General features: G+C 33.1%; 1 long non-coding RNA gene across 2 annotated transcripts; it reads left to right on the top strand.

Annotated features, from left to right (window-relative positions):
* Nucleotides 1-3109: 3109 nt before the first annotated feature.
* On the top strand, nucleotides 3110-18429 carry LOC125360939. Of its 2 annotated transcripts, none has more exons than XR_007212836.1 (3): nucleotides 3110-3386; nucleotides 11864-11918; nucleotides 18396-18429. It is a non-coding gene; the product is annotated as an uncharacterized LOC125360939 (long non-coding RNA). The 2 variants fall into 2 exon arrangements; XR_007212835.1 differs by lacking the exon at nucleotides 18396-18429 and adding an exon at nucleotides 15500-15561.
* Nucleotides 18430-19447: the final 1018 nt, after the last annotated feature.

Here is a 19447-nt window from a genome sequence, read left to right as displayed (position 1 = left end):
TTTGGTTGAGTTAGTAACACATGGGTTATTGATGACACCCAACTGTAAGACAATTGAGGTTTTCCTTTCAAAGCCCAGCAGCATAATATGCGCAACACAATAAACATCTTTAAATAAAAAGAAAAATCTGGTTTTCTTAGGAGTACAAAAATATTCTCTTTAAATTTGTGGTCTTTTCAAATTTTATTTTGAATAAACTATGTTAGATACAGTCTTAACATAAGCCTGGGAGAAGAAAGAGTTTGATTAATTTAGTGCTGACAGCAGTCCGCATTCTTTTTGTTTTTCTCAGAGGATGCATCTGCTTCCTATTCGGAACATGGTTTTACTTACAAAATAATTGCTCTATTTGACACTGCACTATTATTTTCTGAGTCTGCCTCTTCTTTTCAGGCCAATCATCAAAGAATACAGGGAGAGAAAACTTAGAAATGGAAGGCTACACATATAAATATCAGTGTCATTATACTTACATTATTATAGTTGCTTCACATTTTGCAAGCATGAAGTTCCACAGTTGAGACTTGTCCTCACAATTTTAGAATTATTGTCTCCATATGAAGTGTGATATTTTTCACCTAATGACAAATGGCAGAATTATTTAAGTACTCCCTTTCAAATCACTTTGCTTTTTTTTCCCCCCACAAACTCTTCGTATATCTAATCTGAATAGTTGGCCTAGATGTAGGAAAATAAAATTTTAATTAAGAAAGACATATATGTTGTGTTATGTTTCTGTGGTTTTAATACCAAACATGTCTTGATAAATAGCAATTAAATGCCTTACAATATATCAGATTGAATAGTATTACCTATATAAAAAAGATAAATTCAAATACAGATTCCATCTTCTCCATTGTGTGCAGTGAGTTTAAGATGTGTTGTAAGGTTTCCCATTCCCCAGAACACCATGGAAGTAGTACTGACTACAAATTCAATGCTGTGCAAATTCTAGCACAAATTAGAGTAAGGAGGCTTTGGTAGATTGGATTCAGAGATACAGTTATAGTTTTTAATTTTGGTGCATTTGACAGAAGACACCTTTGTTTCAGTACTTTCTCATCAGGCTTCAAATCTTTAGAAACATGAAATCACTTATAGTCAGCATCAAAATATAGATGTTAGTACAGGATTCATCATTCAGAACAAAATCATCAACCTAAGAATCATCCACACTAAAAATTAATAGACATATTTATTGTACTTGTAGAATTACTAATAACACATTAAGCATACAATACTAAAGATTTGTTAGAATAAATCCTTAATATGTATTAAATAAATGTTACTGGAAACTGTCATGCAATATGGACCCAATGCATAATTTTAGTTGATAGAACTGATTTTAATTCACTGAAGGAATGTAAATAATTACTGAAGGTTAAGTATACATCTGGTAAATGCTGAAGTAGATGGCTAGAAATCATTCTTTACAGGAAGTATATGCAAAAATCTCCAATTGTTGGCTCTACAGGCTCAACACACCTGTGCACGCGTGCGCACACACACACACGTTTATTTTTTTTCAGAATTGGTAGAATCATTCATTCATTCTATTACAAAGTTTTCTATTCCTATTTAAACTTAACACTTATCTCCAGAAATGATTTTGGCCAAATAAACTGAGCTTATCTAAATAAATTCTTAAACTTTGAGTACCAATTACATCTTTCCTTTACCTTTTCAGACTGAGTTAATAAACAGCCGATTCATAAGGAATTGGATTTATCTACCAATTTATATCTTCACAGTAGTAATGCTATATAAACCGAGTTATTTCTGTCCTTCTAAATACATTTTTGACATCAACAGAAAAACTACATTCTATATATTGAAACCAAAACATAAATAATGGCTGCAGGTAGGATCCCTAAAATGCTACCTACAAATAGTTATTGACCATTGCTCTGTGCTTACCACCTTCTAAGACACTAGAGAAATATACAAGGAAATAAAATATATTTATTTCTTTGCAGAAGTGACATCAAACAAGACAGATAGAAACAAAATAATATTATCTACTTCTATTTATGATAAATATTTTAAGAGAACGATGGATGTAACAAAATTGTATACACAAAGAATTTAAATCTTTACTAGTGAGTAGCCATCAATTTAAAAAATATCAATAATGGTTAGTTTTGAAAGCTCAAGAAGTGTGGAAACCCTGTGAGAAAGAAGATTTCCTTTTCCTTTTTCTTTTTCTTTTTTGGTGTATGGAAGTTGTTTGGAAGTTTTTCCTTACTTCTTAAAAAATGATTTAGGTAACTAAAAAAGAAAAAGGTGCATGATATCACTGGTGGAAACTTATAAAAATGTCTTTCTATTTCCTTTCTTCTTTCTAAAAGAAAAGAAAGATGAGTTCCCCATACCAGGCAACTAAAGGTATTTTTGAAATATCTTCCATATCAACTACAAAATGCTTAATGAATTTTTAAATTTAAATAAGCTTGATACTTTTCAACTCTGAAACTGTCAGTCACATTTTTCTAATGGCAGTTGTAGTCATTTAATCATAAATTTGTTATTTTCATAGACATCAAAGGATAAACAAATATTCTCACAATGAGGTAGCAATGATATCATGTCTACAATGTAGCATTTTTACACTACTGGCCAAGTGATGAAACAGATTTCTGCTCCTGGTTCTGATATTAGAAATGACTGGTTTATCAATGTTATTGTTATTTTCAATGTACTATGTGCAATTATGCCTTTTTGCTTGTTTGTTTTCTTCTCTATGGTTTAGCCTCTGTTGTCACCCTGCGTACAGGTATTTTGGTACCCTGGGTATTGTATATACATTTATCTGAATTAGGGAAGGGAAGGGGAACATCAAAATGGGGAAACAAAGGTAAAAGGCGAACCAGTGCAACAGCAACACTTAGAAGACAATGTTCTGTAAACCAACTGTATAACTGGGGGAGGGGGGATTGGGGAAGAGGGAAGGTGGAAGAAAAATCTGGGTGATGGACAAAGTACTCATCATCTTACATATGTAACTGTAACTCCTTTGTACATTACCATGGCAATAAGAATCAAATAAAGTATAAAAATACAGAACTTGGTAAATGTAATTATTAGAGATTGTGTATAGTGTTTTAAAAATAACAAGATACTAGGAAGTACTTTATTTTTACCTAGGAAAATGAATCTAAAGTTCATGCAAATGATGACAAAAGTTCTCTCTCTCTCTTGCTCTCCATGAATTGCACAATTAAACCTACCAAATGCTGCTTGAAAATAGAATGAGGAATTAGAATACAGTTGAGAAGGTAGATTACTTCAAAGGATAATGCTGTGAATGTATGGAAATATAAAAATGAAACCTGCTTACAATGAAAAATGTTTTAACTTCAAAATAAAACTGGAAAGATACCTGTTTTGTAAGTACTTGCTATTATTTTCCTTGTAAAATTTACCTATACTATGTATAATACATACACGTAATATGTATAATATATTTACTTGTGTAGGTTGCTAAAAAATTATCTTGTCTACTTACAGTTAACCAAAATACGGTTCTAATTTTTTTCATTTATTACACATTATTTGGAAGATTGTTGGTATTCTATTATTGTTTTAAGTGACTAATACTCAATTAATAAATGAATGAACAAACGTGTAGCTTAATGGAAGAATAATGGATATTTCTCTATTATCAGTCTCAAAATCTGGAGCTGTTTATGAGGTAATACTTGTATGATACATTGTTTAACTTACCTTGAGAGGAATGACTTTACAAAAGGGAAATAGAAAAGTTGGTGCTGGTGCACCTATTTCTCTTTAAACTTGATGACTTTCAATTCTTTCCTAAAATTTATTCTCTGGGAAATTTATCATGCAAGTAGACATCACTTTGATCTGTTAGTCTGTTTTATTAGCTCAGTGGGATTATCCTCAGTTTTGCAATTTCCTCTTATGATACTTGTTTGTTTCTTGTTCATTTCCAATAGATTTTGTTCTGTATGTTTTCTTAAGAATAATTTCATTTAAGTCATTATCTTTTGTATAAACTAAAAAAAAATAAGTTTTCCCACTGGCACATGATAAACCAATATTACTATAGTGGTTTATAGATCCCAAATAAAATAACTAATCTTAACATTAATTCACTTAAATTTAAAATGTCAAATTAACTTATATTCTTTTTGAAATATTAAAAAGAGCGCAGAGCTCCTCATCTTTATTGTACAAGTCTCATTTGAGGGACCGATTGGGAAAAGTACTTTTACAATAATTAAAAATCAAATCGTTCACTCTCTTGAGAGAGAGCTTTATTTTTTGTATGTCAGTTGTCAATCTTTCTTTGTAAAGACACAAATGATCAGTCTTTAGGTCTTTGCTTGGCAAGTGCTTAAAGTCAAGAATACTATCCAGACACAATAAAAGAGATTACTGACTTTCAAAATAGTTTTACTGATCACATTCAAAATATGATAATGCTATTACATTAGAGTGTATTTTTTTTTTTTTTTTTGGCCAGTCCTGGGCCTTGGACTCAGGGCCTGAGCACTGTCCCTGGCTTCTTCCTGCTCAAGGCTAGCACTCTGCCATTTGAGCCACAGCGCCGCTTCTGGCCGTTTTTCTGTATATGTGGTGCTGGGGAATCGAACCTAGGGCCTCGTGTATCCGAGGCAGGCACTCTTGCCACTAGGCTATCTCCTCAGCCCCTAGAGTGTATTTTTGCCATACATGTTAGCTAATAATGATAGAATAGATCTTTCTGAGAAATAATGTTTTTATTAACTGGGAGGCAAAGGTATGCTTTTCTGTCATCAACTCAATCACAAACATCCATCTGCAAAATGATTTTAAGCTTGGGGATTATACAAAACAAAGTGATATGGAACTGGACTAGGTCTAATTTTCCATTTCGTAGTTTACAGGAGTTAAAAGCTAATACAGGCCAGTCAATCTCTTGCTACTACTGCTAACTCTCATATGATTTATCTCCCCTTCCCTTAAATTATCACATTAAAATGTTTTGTGATTTCTGATATGACTGTTTTCCAATTCACAAAGGAGTTATTTTTTTTCCTTTTGCCAGTCCTGAGGCTTGGACTCGGGGTCTGAGCACTGTCCCTGGCTTATTTTTGGTCACTTGAGCCAAAGCTCCATTTCTGGCTTTTTCTGTTTATGCGGTACTCAGGAATCGAACCCAGGGCTTCATGCATGCTAGGCAAGCACTCCACCACTAGGCCACATTTCCAGCCCAACAAAGGATTTTTAAAATATCCTTCCTTATTTCCTCCCTCCCTCCCTCCCCTCTCCCTTCCTTTTTCTTGTCTTGCTTAGGCTTTCTTCTTCCATTCTTGCTCCACTGCCCTCTAACTATACTGTCATATAGCAGATTTCTAGAACATTCTTATCTTTCCTAATTAAACTTTGGATTATTGAATATCCAGCTACATTTTTCTCCAGAACACCTAGCACCCACAACAGTATTCCCTGCTTCTATATGTAACTATTTTTGATACTATACACAATTGACTCCTGAGAACTTTTTTAAATTAAATTTTATTGATAAGGTGATGTACAGAGAGAGTGCAGTTACACAATAAAGTAGTGAGTATATTTCTTGTCATATTTGTTACACCCTCCTTCATTTTTCTTACCCTTCCCCAGTTCAGATAAGCATATATACAATATCCAGTGTACCAGAATCATATACAGTGACCACAGGGGTACATCAAAGGAAATTCACCTATTACATTAAACATAATGACTACAGTAAAATCCTCCTGTTTCCATCTCTTGGAGCTCATTTAGCTTAGCCTCATCTTATATAATCATATGTATGTAGCTGTTGAGCTATTGTGCTCCTGGCAGGTCTATCCTAGACCTTTTTATGTTTATTTAGTAATTGTTTGGTTTTAGAGACATGATGTAAAGTCACTGACCAAAACATGTAGAAATACCATTTGAAAAGAAGTTTGTTATTTTACAGACATGATCTGTCCTCTGTGCTCTAGGCTTGTCTCACTCAACATTATTCATTCAAGATCTGACCATCTGAGAACTTCTGTAATTTCACCAGGCATAATTTCTTCAAGGATATCTTTTATTGAGGCACAAGCAACTTCATTTCTATTTTGAATGCTGAAGAATATTCCCTTGCATGGAAAAGATATGTACTACTTTTTTGTTTATTCATGCGGGGATACATTCAGCTGGTTTCCAGCTCTTGGTTATTGTGAACAATGATGTGAAGAACATGAGAGTGGAGACATGTTTAGTATTGTTACCCAGCAAGGGATCACAGACAGACATATCATCTAGAACCCATTATGTGAAAATTAGAAAAAAAATAGAAAATAGTAACTTGTGTCAAATATGTAGAGAGATTGGAGTCAAAATCTACTATTTTAATATAAACTACTATAGCTGATCTAGAAAACAATATGGATTCTTCAAAACCTAAGAATAGAACAAGTAATAGACCAGCAAACCCACCTCTCAGAATTTACCAAAATAAATTTCAAACGGAATATTTTTTCTTATACTTTAGTTTGAACTCAGGACTTTATCTTTGTTGGAGAGAGTTGCTCTATCAAATATAATGCCCTAATATCACTATGGTATCAGTTATATTTCAGACAGGGTCTCATACATTTTCCTGCATCTGTATTTTAACCCCTATCCTACTTATCTCTGTCTTCTACAGTGAAATTATAAGAGCAAAAGCCATAGTTCCTAAAATTAGTGACAGAAATTCTTGAAAATAATGACAAAATTAATTGGTCAGACCACTGATTTGTATTTTATTATACTATTCAAATGAAATCATGCTGAACAACAACTTGATATTTTTACAAATTGAAAGCAAGTGAAAATAAATATATATTTACATCAAATGTTTCAGAAATGGAAAAGTGGGAGGAAATAAAATAGTATTCCAATTTAAAAGTTTCAACTAAAGTATCAATTGGATAAAGAAATGTATGAGTAGCATTAGGCAGCTAGGTCTTGTGGCACCTGCAATACTATGGTGGGGGAGCTCATGAAGACCTTCAGGCTAGCACTGGCAAATTTAGCAACACCCTGTTTCAAAACCAAAATAAAATAACTGAAGTTCTGGGGGCATGCATCAAATGGTAGACTGCTTTCTTAGCATGCATGCAGTCCTTTGTTCAATCCCCAGTGCTTCCAGATAAAAGTAAGTTATTAAACAACAAGGTTATATTCACGTAAATATACTGTTTTAATGGTGCAATGTAATGGGTAGATTATCGTCAATCTGATAAATACCATTGTCACTTAATGTGTAGAATATTTAGGTATGTATGTTATATTTTAATAAGAAATGTATATTTGTTCTTTAGATATAAGTACGTTAGACAACAAAAAAAAAGAATTTAGACAATCAGATACCATTTTACTTGAGAGTTTCTGAATTATCAAAAAGGAACATTCTATTTTTCAACTTTTCATGCTTATTGAAAGGGAGAGAAAAGGACAAAAACAAAAAAATAAAATGAATAGAAAAAATTGAAGTCAAGATAATAAAAGATCTCCTAAATAGAAATATTTTAGTTTTGTTTTCTTTTCTAATTTTTTGGTTTCAGTCCTGGGTATTGAACTCTGAGACTAGTCACTATCCCTGAGCTTTCTCACACAAAGTAACACTCTACCACTTGACCCGCAGCTGCCCTTCAAGCTTTTTGAAAGCTACTTGGAGAAACAGTTTAATATACTTTCTTGACAGTACAGGTTTCAAAGCAGTATTCTCAAATTTCATATTCCTTTGTTGTTAGGATTATAGGCATAGCCACAGTTACTCTGCTTTTTCCTATTTTTAAAGTATCATTTCTCTTAACCTGCTCAACTTTTGATCAAAGAAAACTTATTTGTTTATTTATAAATTTGTTCATTTATTTGTTTTCCCAAGTAATTAATATTTAATTTGCAATGTAGACTTCATCACTATGTTATTTTAGAAACAGGAGGAAGGGAAGGGGCAGATATTTCTTCTTCATTAAACTTCACAAAGTAGAGGTGAAAATAATTTAAAAAATTCAGCAGATGCCAGCCAAAACTCATTACTTCACTGAAATAACATTTATTTCTGGACATTGTGAGACTCACTGAGATGCTGTACAATTTTTGATTTATTTGAGTGGCACAGAGGCAATCAGGAGTTATGTTTGCATTGTGTGGAGATTATAATGAAAAGTCCTCTGATGAGTGTGCACAAAGGAGATAGCTTATTAACTCATAAAAAATAAGCATTGAAAATAATACTCAGAAAACTTCTAAGCATGCTTACATTTTTGTCATTTATTTTCCTGTATGTGATGGGTTTATTCTGTTAAAAACTTAGTTTTATCATTGTTGCCACCTAAAGCTACCCAAAGATGATGCCTTAAGTAATAGCCTCTCATTTGTCTAGTTACAATATTCAGACCTCGATGCACTAAACAGGTATAATCCAGTCTTCTAACTTCTTTTCATCATCCAATAGCTTTTTCTGACTCCACCTCTAATTTCTTGATGGTGGAAACTTTTTCCACAATTTGACTCAGTCCTCTACTTGAAAGACACTGGTGAACAAATGCAATCATGGTATTCATGAGACACTCACTTGAAAATGAGCTATACAACTTGTGCATGGGAATGGGAGGGGAGGCAAAAACTGGGAGAGAGCAAGGGAAGGAATGAAGTTGTCTAAAAAGAAATGAACCTGACTTATGTAGCTGTAACCCTTCTGTATATCATCTTTGCAATAACAGTAACACTAATATGTATATATGTGTATGAGAGGAGTGGGAGAGAGAGAGAGAGAGAGAGAGATGCTGGGAGGTCAGTAGAGATCCTTCAATATATATCCAATAGCTCATTCTCTACACATAAAACATTTGTAAAAGATTTGACACACCATAATAGAAAACTTTTCCTTGGGATTTATTTACACCACTGTCTTGTAGTTATTTACTCATTTTTAATTGCCATACAGGCTCTTATTTCTCAATGTGTTTTTTTTTTTTTACCACTTTACAGAAGTTAAGTTTTGGTACTAGGCTCCTTGCATTTAGTTTTTGAGGCTACTTACTCTGATTACGTATTCTGAGGCTTAATGTTCTTAAATGAAGAAAATAACTGTTGATTTTATTGATCCACATTAAGGATCAAATAAAATGATCTGTTCAAAATTTTTCAAGAATGCATCATACCTATGAAGAAAAAAGATTTATTATTCTGATGACTATGATTACTTCTCTGAATAATACATTATATTTTAACAATGGCGAATCTAAGTTTTTGAACTCCACTATCTGGTAAAGTTATTCATAATGACACATTAAAACCTATACATATTTACCATCCAATATGGCAGTCATGCTCCACATATGCATACATTCTTAAAATGGGACTGTTATGAAGGAAGATGCTAATTTTTAATTTTACTAAATTTTAATTAATGTAAGTTGTGTAGTTATAGCCAAGCTAGACTATATTGGAAAGCATACTTTTTTTTTTTTTTTTGGCCAGTCCTGGGGCTTGAACTCAGGGCCTGTGCACTGTCCCTGGCTTCTTTTTGCTCAAGGCTAGCACTCTGACACTTGAGCCACAGCGCCACTTCTGGCTGTTTTCTATATGTGTGGTGCTGGTGATTTGAACCCAGGGCTTCAACTATACAAGGCAAGCACTCTTGCCACTAGGCCATATTCCCATCCCGGGAAAGCATGCTTTTAGAACTTTAAGGTCTTAAAAGTATAGCTCCAAAAAGCTACATAGTGTCTAAAAAAACTATTCTCTCTCTTTTCAGAACGTAACAATTTTTTGGAATTCCCTGTTTTAGTGAATGGTATCACCATTCACCAAAACACAATGTTCAGATGCAATGTGATGTATTAGAATCCATTTTGAAATGAAAGGAGCATGGCCTTCGAATCTAGCACACCTGGCTTCAAGCAGGGCATCTCCATTTCCTTGCCATTTGACCTTGGGCAAATTGAATAACCTGTGAGAGTTTCATTTTTTTCATTTGTGAAATGGAAATAAATATGTGTATCACACAGGGATATGATCAAGATTAAATAGCACAGCATATGTAAAACACCTGGCACAGATTTGGACATATAAATTTCATAAATACATTACCTCTTTCCTTGCCTTCAGTTTCCAATGAATGAACAGACCCCATTTATCTGCAGCTGGAATATTTTATGTCTTTCTTTTCTTTTCATCCACATCAAATAAATTCTTATTAATATGCTCAACAAATTTTTCTTTTAGAGTAGCTGTTTAATCATACCTTTCTACCAGCTCTCTTTTATCTAACCATTTCTCTAAATTTCCAAACAATAGCTTCCCTTTCTTTTTTTTTTTTTTTTCCATTGTACCTTTTGTTTTTTGTTGTGGGGAGTTCAGGGGACCAAACCCAGGATATTGCACTTACGACGCAGACGCTTTACTGCTGAGCCCCAAACTGGTGCTTTCTGCAACAGGTTAGAACCTTGCATTCAGGTTCATATTACTTCACCCTCACACTATACACTATACGTTCCTCTGTACATTCTAGTTACCACAGATGAGGGAAGCCATGCAACCTGTGTTTCTTTAAGTCTGACTTACATTGCTTAATATACTTTCCTCTAAGTCTTTCCACTTCCTTATGAACGATACAATATTTTTTTTTCCTGACGGAAAAGTAGAATTCTGGTGTGTGTGTGTGTGTGTGTGTGTGTGTGTGTGTGTATCACATTTTCTTGATCTATTCATGCACTGAGGGACATCTGGGTTGATTCCATATCTTGACAATGATAAACACTTCTACAATGAACATGGTTGTGCTGCTAGTGTTTGTGTAGCTTGGTTCGTGGTCTATTTGATTAACTTCCAGAAGTGGAGTTTCTGGGTAACAGGTAGCGCTATGTTTAATTTCTTGAGAAACCTTCCTACTGCTTTCCAGAGTGTTTGAACAAGTTTTTTAGTCCCACCAACAGTGTAGTAGAATTTCCTTTTGGCCAAAGGCCAAGTTCCTGACAGCATTTGTTTTCATTAGTTTTTTGTTGTTGTTTTTTTAATTACGGCCACTCTAGAATGTGTCTATAAATCTACAAGTAAACAGACTGGATGGTTAAAGAAAAAAAAAAAAACACATTGACATATAAATTATGCAGGCTGAGACCAAAGAATGATAGTCATAGGAGTGGATCACAAGAGCTCAGTAGTTATATGCATAGAGTGAAATAAAATAATATTGATCAGAATGAACTCCAAGAAATGGAAACAAGAGGTTTGTTGTCGATGTTGAGGCTGCTATTTTGTTGTCATCTTTGGGAGGGTAAGTGGGGGGCATAGAAAATGTTGGACAAAGATTGAACAAATACTGCAGTGGTATTTACTAGACATTGTGTGGAAAATACAATTTGTAGGTTGGGGTGGGAGGGAAAACCTAGGAGAGAGTGAGGGATGGGGTGATATGGCCCAAGAGGAAATGCATCATTACCTGACTTATGTAACTGTATCCCCTCTGTACATCACTTCTACAATAAAAATAAAATATATTTAAAATATTTAAATGCACTAGATATATTAAAAGATTTAAAATATATTTGAAAAAGAAGTGTTGCAAGATGTATCACAGTATAAATAGTGTGCATATTTCAGATGTTCATCTTGAGTTCACAATAATGTTTCAAGTAAATATAACACTTGCATGTTCAATTTTAATTTTCATAGCACTTTCTAAAAATCTGTAATGTATTTTTCTGTTGATAGTTGCTAAAGGTTTCTTTGAGAACTTTAGTCTTTTTTTGTAATCCAATATGTCATCTTTTCTTGGAAATATACTTCTAGGTTACAATATGATGTTTGAATGCTTTTTAAATATTTTCTTTTTGTGTTTGTTTTCCAGTGTGAGGATCAAACTGAGGTCCTAGTATGAGCTAACAAACATCCTACAAATTAAGGTATGTCTCCCCTCTTATATTATATATCTACCTTGATACAGTATCTATAATGGTAACATTCAAAGTGACCCAAAGTAAAACATTTTGAACATTGATATAATGCCACAAATGTAAAATTTCACATTAATATGCTAGATGTCAGTAAAATTATAACAAATTATTTCCTATGTTTAAGTATATAAAGTGTCCTTAAAACACAAATACATTTCTTGGTCAGATCTTTATCTCATCTCTACGATTGCACATCACACAATCTAAATATTTCCTCCTTTTTTGGGGGAGGGGGGGAGGACTGGTCCTGGGACTTGAACTCAGGGCCTGTAACATGTCCTTGCACTTTTTCGCTCAAAGCTTATCACTCTACTACTTCAACCACAGCCCACTTTGCTCACTTTGGTGGTAATTAGAGGTAAGAGTGTCATGGATTTTCCAGCCCCAGCTGGCTTCAAACCAGAATCTTCAGATATCAGTGTCATTAATTAGTAGATTATAGTCATGAGCCATTGGCACAGATCTAAACATTTGTTATCAAAGCATTTCAGATAAGGGATGTTCAAACTGTGTATGCATCAGCATTGAATCAATCAAATTAATATGTAGACTGGTTCCAATATTTCAGTTGGCTATTATTTTCCCATATCCTCGACTTTATAGCAATAGAGTTTTCAGTGTATTTGTATATGTTTATGCTTTTGAAAATAGTGTCTGCTCATTCAAATCTTTTTAATGTTGACCTCTTTAGTAAACATGTGGCCTATGAGGTTAATCTCAGGTCTGCATGCAGCTACTGGTTTTCAATTCGAGCCCTTGTTGGGCTTGACTGACACATCACAAAAATGGGTGTCTCAAAAGCAGTGGCAAAGTGGAATGCAGTTGAGATAATTTCTAAAGTCACTTATCCATTCATTTGGAAGCATATTTTAGTCTTTTCCATTTTCTTGCTCTTAAACATCAAAATGGATACATGCACTCATTTCTCTTTGTATTTTATATAGCGTGAACTACGTAGATTGTGGGATAAGTATTATTGTAAAAATATTCCAAGTCTTACACAGCGAGCTAGACACGTATAACCTTACCAGAAATTTGTGAGTTTCAGTTACATATTACCTTTGATAACAGCTGGAACTCTAGTTAAAATTTGGCTAAATTTGTAGAAACATCACATAATAGTTGCAGTATTTCATTTACAACTTATTTTGAATTTGTCCTTTCATAGGATTTTTAGTTTTTGGATAGTTTTAATAACATAACTTTGTCATATTTTATTCTTTATTAGGAATTTTTTCCATTTCAACATTTATGATTTTCACGCACAAATCAATTTTTAAATGTATAAACTGCTAATATATTTCTTACTCTGTAACTTCCTTGTGTCCTATTAATTTATATTTCATGGGAAAATTTTCTGTTTTTATGAAATAAATCTTTTAGATATTAATTTTGTCATCAATTGTATATTTCTTAATAAACTGAGTTCATTAAAGTATTCTGTAGAAAACTGGACTTTCAATCATACCCCTTTTAAAAGTTGTATGTTCTAGTGATAATTTCTTATGCAATTTTTGTTCTTAATGTAGTAGTTCATCAACCTTGTTTTCAATTCCAGATATACTTTTTTCTTCTTTATCTAGTGTAACATAAGAAATTCAATTATTTTTCAAAGTTTGTTCTGCTTTTATTTCCAAGATTGATGCTTCATGTTTCTATGTTCTCTTATTGAACAGTTTTATATCCTAGTTTGTTATTGTTATTCCATCCAGAGGTGTCCTTTGGAGGCCACTCTTAAAATTTAGTCTTTTGAATTCTTCATCTATCATTTCATCCAGCTTCATATGTTTGGGTTGAGTTTAGAGAAGAGTTCTGATCTTTGTGTTTCTGTGTCTCCTTGTGTTTCCTTGTGTGTCTCCTTGTGTTTCTGTGGTGAGGTTTATGTAACTGTTGGGTAAATATCTACCACTTCCATGTGGCTTCTTAGGGAAAAGCATTCTCTAGAGGACTCAATCTCCTTTTTCACCTAAAGAAGAGAAAAAAAAACCCAACACATTTAACAATAACACTGCCTTCAAAACAAATTAGATGTATAATAAACACAATAAAACATGATTGAAAACTACACTACAAACAAGCACAAAGAGGCAAAAACATATGAATATCTTAAAACTTAAAAAAATAATAAGGGTAAAGGGATAGTAAAAGAATGGGACAAAAGAAAATGGTAAAAGAAAAATTAAAGCAGTAAATTAAAAAATCTGAAGAATGTTATTCTGAGAAAGAGAAAAGAAAAAAGAACATTTGATTTAAATTAATTATTTGCAAATTTATACAATTTGCAAATATTTTTCTCATTTTGTTTAATTTTGTCTGCATTCCATGTTTTCATTGTTCGCTTTTGTATGCACAAGTCTTTTTATTGTATGATACAGACTCATGATATAGGCTTACTTATCTTTTTCTGTAGCCTGTAAAATTTCTGATGAAACCTTATCCTTAACTTCTTGGGTATATTCCAAATGTTTGTGGGATATTCATTCAGTCACTTCTATTCATCCATTAAATTATAAATTCCATTTAAACATTTTACTTGCCCATGTACTTGTCTGAGAATTTCTGTGTTAAGTAAATGAAGTATATTATCTTATTTGCCCTACATAACAGAGATTGTAATACACCATAAAGGAAGTAAAATTTACTTTTCTATGCAGTACACCTCATTTATATAGGTACATCTGCATCATTTTCACACAAAAATTGTTTAAGTACAGAAATCTTAGTAAACATCCAAAGATATATTCCAATTCCACAATTTAAAAATGACTATATATTGTAACTGACAGTACTGGAGTTTGAACTAAGGACCTTACTCTTGCTAATCAGATGTCTACATTCAGACACATAGGTCAATGTATTTGAGGCTTATTGGTGTGCATATTTATACTATAGCTACACTTTTTCTTTCCTTGTTTGTACTAAAAAGTTTAAATGTTCAGTGTGTCTTGGCATGAGAACATAGGTCTAAGGTATTTTGTCTGGATAGTTACCTTAATCCAAATATCATAGTCATCAGAAACAATGTCTAATGTGTGTACTCAGCAAGGTTAGACCATTTTATATTGGCAAACTTCAGGTATGATGAAGCACAAGTTATCCTAAAAAATAATGATGATTTCTCTTTTCAAGATGTATTTTTGTTTTAAAGTGCCTTATTGAAGGTAGCATTCTATACAAATTTCCATAATGGTTTGCTCTTCTTTAAAAATTATAATAATATTATTTTGCATAAAATATTATGTATTTTCTGTAATTATTCAAACAATTTTATAAACTTTTCAAGTTTTTAGGAGCTCAGTCAATTGTTTAGACCATTCAAAGAAAGATGACATAGATGGAAGATGAAAGCAAATTATTTACAATATATTTACTAAATTTTCTAATAAAGAAAAAAAACAGAAAACACAAAAACATTTTCCTCTTTTGCACCGAAGCATGAAAACTCATGCAATAAATGCCAGAAGAAATTTGAAAAGTTCATGACCTTATTTGAATAGAGGCACTTGGATTCACAGAGACATCTCTTGCAGATACTCTGAAAATTACACTTTGGCTTAGTTTGGAAGCTACATAGACTCAACCTGTGGATAAAGGTATTCTCTAAAGTGTGTATTATTTATTTTATATTACTTTATTTGCTATGTTTTCTGTATTTTAGTATAAAATAGGAGATAGAGAATGAGTTGTGATTTATTTACAACTCTTCTATGGGCAAACTCTGTGGAAGTTAAGAAATTTTGATTTTAAACTGAAATAAAAATCATAAATATAAAAAAGAGGATGGAAAGTTATATTTCATTACAAATATGCATAGAAACTTACAGGCTAAATATTTGATGAAAAAAATGTTGCAAATTTTTTGTTTCCTCTATAATAATAAAGCCAGAAATTCAATATATAGGAAAATGTTAGTATCAACATATAATTCAGAGTGTGGCACCACCATCATGAAAACTATACTTGAAAACTGCATAGATATTCTTTACTTTGTTTTAATCCCTTAATCTGCTTTAAAATTTTAAATGGTCACTAATTACAGGTATTTGAAAACCAAGGTTCAATGTTTCCACAGAATTATTATCTCTTATACTTTGTATTATCTTTTATTATTATCTTTTATACCCTAAAGCCTAATGAAATCTGCTAAATATCATGATTGCATTTGCTGATAATTATATATGAATGCTATTTTTGTGTAAATATAATGTTTCTTCAAGATTTACTGAATAATATATTCCCTAGTTATATTTATATATTTACTATATAGTGATTACTCTTGATTTTCTATTTTATGCTTTTTTTTGGAGGAAAAATATTTAAATTTTTTTGCATTAGAAATCTTTCAAATGACTTTAACAATAGTAGGTTCAGAAAAATTATTTCAAGGAACATGATTTGATACTATATGATTTGTTTTGTAATAATATTTACACAGGCTATATGGAATCATAAAAATAATCCAAACACTCAATGTACTTGGGTCTTTAAATTGTAGAATGTGAGAAAATTATCCTCTTGCAATGTCCATGGTACTAAGAATGTCTTTTAATTTCTCAACACATATTAGATGTGTTGTCTGAGTCATTTTGCCCACCTAGGTCAACACTACAATTTTTGTGACAACGGATTAAGTTAAGCTAGCCTGCCTGGCTGCCTGCCTGCCTGCCTGCATGCCCCCTCCCCTCCCCCTCCCCTCTCCCCTCCCCTCCCCCTCCCCTCCCCTCCCCCTCCCCTCCCCTCCCCTCCCCTCCCCCCCCCTCCCCTCCCCTCCCCTCCCCCCCCCCCCCTTTTTTTTTTTTTTGGCCAGTCCTGGCTTCTTCCCACTCAAGGCTAGCACTCTGCCACTTGAGCCACAGCAACACTTCTGGCCGTTTTCTGTATATGTGGTACTGGGGAATTGAACCCAGGGCCTCATGTATATGAGGCAAGCTCTCTTGCCACTAGGCCATATCCCCACCCCCCGTTTTCCTTTCCTTTCTTTTGCTTTCCTTCCTTTTCTTTCTTCTGTTTTTTTGAGGAATTTTGAAAAAAATTTTATGTCAGACATCAGTCTGACAATATACAGAGAGGTTACAATTTCATATGTTAGGCATTGGATAACTTTCTTGTACTGTTTGTTACCTCCTCCCTCTTTCCCCCTCCCCCTCCCCCTTGCCCTTTCCCCCCATGAGTTGTTCAGTAGATTTACACCAAACAGTTTTGCAAGTATTGCTTTTGTAATCGCTTGCCTTTTTTACCCTGTGTCTCTCGATTTTGGTATTCCCTTTCAGTTTCCTAACTCTAATACCTGTATACAGTTTCCAATGTACTCAAATAAGATACAGTGCTTTCCTTCCTTTCCATTTTCCATTCCTTTCCTTCCTTTTCCTCCCTCCCTCCTTGTCTCCCTCCCTCCCTCTTGTCTCCCTCCCTCCCTTCTTGCCTCCCTCCTTCCCTCCTTCCTTCTTTCCTTTCTTTTTTCCTTCTTTCTTTCTTTCTTTTCTTCTCTTTCTTTCTTGTTTCTCTCTCTCTCTGTCTGTCTCTCCCTTTATTTTCTTATTTATTTTTATATGGAATGACTAAGTCAAATTCCTTATGTGGATTTAATCACATACGTTTTTTTGTAGTGAATACACTAAAAAACCAATGTTTTAGAAGTCACCAAGAATAAAATAAATAGTTATCAACTGTAGTCACTTAAAATCTTTCACATAGTAACAAATTATATTTCTGAAAAGAATTAATTAAAATATTTATTTTAATCCAGCTTTGTCTATTTATTCCCTTGTTTAATGGCAAGACTAAAGGATGTTTCTAGGGATAGTGACATATAAGAAATTGCATTCAGAGAGGAGGTATGTAAATAGAGAAGTTCACATCAGAATGTTCTCTGAAGTACCTAGTACTGAAAATTGCTATATGAATCTCTTTAGTGAAGATGGTAGGAAAAACAATGACCCAGCAGCCCCACTTTGGGCATCTACCTAAAAGAGTACAAGCAAGACCACACTAAAGCCACCAACACAACTATGTTCATTGAGGCACAATTTGGCATCACTAAGATATGTACCCAACCCAGATGTCCCCAGTAGATGAATGAATTAAGAAAATGTGGTACATATAAAAACTGGAATTCTATGCCTCTGTCAGAAGGAACGACACTGCCCCATTTGTAAGGAAATGGAAAGCCTTGGAAAAATAATACTAAGTCAGCCAGACTAAAAAAAAATGTAGACTCTATGGTTTGCCTCATTGGTAATAATTAATACACATCTAGGATAGTCCTAGCAGAAGATCAAAGTATCTCAATAGCTATGTAGATATGAACATATAAGATGATACTAAGTGAAATGAACTCCAAGTTATGGTAATAAGTGGTTTGTCATTGCCGTTATTTTTTTCAACATACCATGTGAAATTGTGCTTTTTTTTGTCTTTCTTCCCCAGGGTATTACCCATAATGTCACTGTTACTGATTTCTGTACGCTGAGCATTGTATGTATGTTTATTGGAAACAAGGAAGGGAAGGGAAACATCAAAAAGGAGAGACAAAGGATAAAAGCTGAACCAATGCAACAGCAATATTTGCACAACTATATGCTGTAAATCAACTGAACATCTCATGAGGAGGGAGGAGGAAGGAAATGGGGAAGGAGGAAGGTGGAGAAAATGAGAGAAAAGGTAAAAAGTTGGATGAGAATTGTACTCACTGCTTTACATATGAAACTGTAATAACACTGTTGTATGTCACTCTAACAATAAATAAATAATAAAAAGGAAGTAGAGACGTCCTTCTTTCAATTAGTTTACTGATACTGGTGAAGAAACAAAAGTAAGAGTCCGTTTTTGCATGTTTGAATTAGAACTATATATAATTTTATTAGGACAAATTCCTGTTATCTGCAACTTTTTCATACATACTCTTTGTAGTCTGCTATGTTAACCTCATAACTGCTTGAGACAGAGATTTATCAGGTCAAAAAGCAAGATCTAGCTGGATTGTACCAGCTTAACTGAAATTAATGGGTTTTGAGCTATCAGAAATTAGAATATATTTAATTTAATTAATTTAATTTTAAATTGAGTTCATTTCTCAGCAAAATTCTTGAGAGGACAGTTAATTAGCTAAGGCCCAAATTTGCCAGCTGATTCTAATTTGATGAGGGATTTCTTTCAGACTGTTAATTGCAATATTGTATTTGAAAAATTACAAATTCAAACTCCAAGACAAAAGCTTTTAGTCAGTCATATAGACCTAATGAGAGATAGCATGTGATTGTTGCAAAAACAAAAATTCCTGTGTGATTGTTGAAAATAATTATGTTTTTCAAATATCAATAGAACATCAGTAGGAAAAGAGAATCCTTGTTTTACAAAAATAAGTCAAATGTGTCCTATTGAGTAAAATAGTAAAAAGTAATGAGCACACTAGTATCTGAAACTGTTACATTTATAGGATTTGCTTCTAATTTCAATTTTTAAAAATATATTATCAAACA

Source organism: Perognathus longimembris, chromosome 12 (assembly GCF_023159225.1).
Source record: "Perognathus longimembris pacificus isolate PPM17 chromosome 12, ASM2315922v1, whole genome shotgun sequence".
Taxonomy (NCBI): domain Eukaryota; kingdom Metazoa; phylum Chordata; class Mammalia; order Rodentia; family Heteromyidae; genus Perognathus; species Perognathus longimembris.
This window is presented reverse-complemented; position numbering and strand designations above follow the sequence as displayed.